Source organism: Euprymna scolopes, chromosome 38, assembly GCF_053919585.1.
Source record: "Euprymna scolopes isolate OS-2025 chromosome 38, ASM5391958v1, whole genome shotgun sequence".
Classification (NCBI taxonomy): Eukaryota; Metazoa; Mollusca; class Cephalopoda; order Sepiida; family Sepiolidae; genus Euprymna; species Euprymna scolopes.
Genome location: NC_136519.1, coordinates 20200998 through 20205570, shown reverse-complemented (window position 1 = coordinate 20205570; position 4573 = coordinate 20200998).

Sequence of the window (4573 nt, the reverse complement as noted above, 5' to 3'; positions counted from 1 at the left end):
CGTCTCGAAAAATAAGAAATAGAAGAAAAAAGATGGTAATATGAGTTCAAATAAATCTGTTATACTCTGTTATGCTAGGATAATGGCAACGAAAAAATGGCGTGTTGTATCGAGTCTGGTGCATTGCAGCGTCTGCTGAGGCTATACAGTCGAAGCTAGAGGAAACTTAGGTTCAGTTATAAGGGTTCCACCCACGGCGTTGCATACAAAGTCCGACAGAAAGGCAAGATAACACAGTTGGAGCCACCGCAGCTTAAAACTTTGCCGGAAAAAATTCGGCAGCGTTTCACCATCCGACTTTCAGGATTCCTAACCGGATTTTTTGTCAGTGTTTATGCATGATGTCTTAAACACATGTCATGTTTATGAATTTTCGCATGAAATCAAAGTAGATTAAAAAACAATAGTGCATAGGTATCGGGAAAATCTATTGCTATTATAAATCTAAATAAAAAATATTATAAATATAAATAAAACATATTATGAATATAAATAATAAATATTATAAATATTAATAAAAATATTATAAATATAAATAATAAGTATTATAAATATGAATAATAAATATTATAAATATGAATAAACAATATTATTAATATAAATAATAAATATTATAAATATGAATAAAAATATAATAAATAGAAAAAAATATTATAAATATAAATAAAAAATATTATTAATATAAATAAAAAATATTATTAATATAAATAATAAATATCATAAATATAAATAATCAATATTATAAACACAAATAATAAATATTATAAATATAAATAATAAATATTATAAATATAAATGAAAAATATTATAAATAAAAGTAATAAATATTATGAATATAAATAAAAAATATTATGGATATAAACAATAAATATTATAAATATAAATAATAAATATTATAAATATAAATAATAAATATTATAAATATAAATAAAAATATTATATATATAAATAAAAAATATTATGAATATAATTAATAAATATTATAAGCATAAAATAAATATTATTAACATAAATAATAAATATTATAAATATAAATAAAAAAATATTATACACACAAATCATAAATATTATAAATACAAATATTAAAAAATAAATATTATACATATAAATAATAAATATTATAAATATAAATGATAAATATTATAAATATAAATAATAAGTATTATAAATATAAATAATAAATATTATAAATATAAGTAATGAATATTATAAATATGCATAATATATATTATAAATATACATAAAAATATTATACATATAAATAATAAATATTATAAATATATATAATGAATATTATAAATATAAATAATAAATATTATAAATATAAAAAATAAATATTATAAATATGAATAATAAATATAAATAAAACATATCATAAACACAAATCATAAATATTATAAATACAAATATTATAAAAATAAATATTATACATATAAATAATTAATATTATAAATATAAATTATAAATATTATAGATATAAATAATAAATATTATAGATATAAATAATAAATATTCTAAATATAAATAATAAATATTATAAATATAAATAATAAATATTATAAATATTAATAATAAATACCAGAATAGAAGTAATAAATATTATAAATATAAATAATCATATTATAAATATAAATAATAAATATTATAAATAGAAATAATAACTATTATAAATAGAAATAACAAATATTATAAATATAAATAATAAATATTATAAATATAAATATTATAAATATAAATAATAAATATTATAAATATATATAATGAATATTATAAATATAAATATTATAAATATAAATAATAAATATTATAAATATAAATAATAAATATTATAAATATAAAAAATAAATATTATAAATATAAATAATAAATACTATAAATAAAAATAATTAATATTATAAATATAAATAATAAATATTATAAATATAAATAAAAATATTATAAACACAAATCAGAAATATTATAAAAACAAATATTATAAAAATAAATATTATACATATAAATAATAAATATTATACATAAAAATAATAAATATTATAAATATAAATAATAAATATTATTAATATAAATATTAAATATTAAATATTATAAATATTAATAATAAATACTAGAATAGAAGTAATAAATATTATAAATATAAATAATCATATTATAAATATAAATAATAAATATTATAAATAGAAATAGTAACTATTATATATAGAAATAACAAATATTATAAATATATATAATAAATATTATAAATATTAATATTATAAATGTAAATAATAAATATTATAAATATAAATAATAAATATTATAAATATAAATAATAAATATTATAAATAGAAATAGTAACTATTATATATAGAAATAACAAATATTATAAATATATATAATAAATATTATAAATATAAATATTATAAATATAAATAATAAATATTATAGATATAAATTATAAATATTATAGATATAAATAATAAATATTATAAATATAAATAATAAATATTATAAATATAAATAATAAATATTATAAATATAAATAATAAATATTATAAATATAAATAATAAATATTATAAATATAAATAATAAATATTATAAATATAAATAATTAATATTATAAATATAAATAATAAATATTATAGATATAAATAATAATATTATAAATATAAATAATTAATATTATAAATATAAATATACATATTATTAATATAAATAATAAACATTATAAATAAAAGTAATAAATATTATAAATATAAGTGTAACAGACAAAGTGTCTATTTCCAAATTAAGCCTGGCAGAGCAACACCAATGCTATTTTAAAAGTAGGCATGCAAGACCAACGTAAACATTAGCTTGACAGCCGAAAGAAAATACTATTACAAAGTTAAGCGTGACAGACCAAAAATGCTAATTCATACGGAAGTGTGATAGACCAAGAAAATACACAGCACTAGAACAGCTGGTTCCTAATACATTGCATCAGACACAGCTGGCTCTCAATACACGACACCAGACACAGCTAGTCCTCAATACACGGCATCAGACATCGCTGACTCCAAATATGTAGCACCAAACACAGCTGGCATTCAATACACATCACCAGACACAGCTAGCTCTCAATACACCGAACCATACACAGCTGGCTCTCATTATACAGCACCAGACACAGCTGGCTTAAAATACACGGTACCAAACACAGTTAGCCTCTTTCATTTTAAAAGTGTAGTAGCTGCTTTTTCGTCATAAATCGCTCCTGCCATTTCATGTTTCATCAGTGTATCTCAATCAGAAACATTCGAGTTAATATGCATTCTTTTCTATAGAAGCCCCTTCAAACTGAAGCGTGCCAGACCAATGGAAATGCTATTTGAAACTTAAGCTTTACATAGCAAATATAATGCTAACTCAAACCTAAGCCTGATCGACCCACACTAGAACTACGTACGAACGCATCTAAAAATGAAACTAGCCTGAAGCATGATTGTGCTCTCCCGACTGACAAAGCTTCCCATAGAGATGCGAGTACTCACCTGGAGAAATTCAATTACAAAAATATCTTCGTCCTTGTTTTTCAGATCAGACTCATGTTGTCAGGAAAATGAAACCGACGCCATAGTGTTTTGTAGTAGTTTTTTAAAAAAATATATTTTAACGTGTTATTCGAACTGGAAAATGTCATTCTTAATAATAATGTGGTTTATTTTGTAACTCATACCAACACCTGTGTGTTTTTATCTTCCATGTGCACATATATATAAATATGTATGGATGAAAAATCAATATGAAAAATATGTAAATGTCTATATATTTTCTGCATTTATTTCCTATTTGTTGACGTGTAAGAATACAAAAAGTCTTTCGAAAAACGAAAATGTTTCTTTCAAAATCACATATTTTCGACCGATTCTTCGGTCTTTTTCATTGTGAATGATGAAAACATGAGTGCAGGGCGAGCAGGGTTAGCAACAAGAGGGGCACGGGAATAGCCAATGAGGTTAAGATCTATCTGAATATGACCCTCCCAATACCTCTGACCTGGAATAGTTAGCAACTTGTGTGGCCTCTATTCAAAACCGAGTCTTTCATAAAATCTTGAATTGAACACCCACGTACCCCACGTACACACTCGCATGTGTAATCATACATACATGTACGCCCGCACACTACCACATATGCTTCTACACATACTCGTACACACAGAATACGCACACACACACACACACACACACACACACACACACACACACACACACGTTTATAGGCGTACGTACATATACACCTGGAGACTGATAAACAGATGTAAATCGATAAGTGGAAACTTCTGATCAAAAGCTGATGCTTCCAATTGGAATCATAAATTTATTATGGTTCTAGGTATGGGACGGGGTGAAAGGATAACTGTTTGTATAGATTGTCTACACGCCTCCACACACACACACACACACACATACACACACACACACGCGCGCGCACACACATTTAAATTTTTCAACCGCTTACTATAGATTCTAGTGTCTTTCATTAATTGATATATACACACATATAATATTAAAAAAAAAGATGAACATTCTTCTTTATGTTAATTTCTATTTA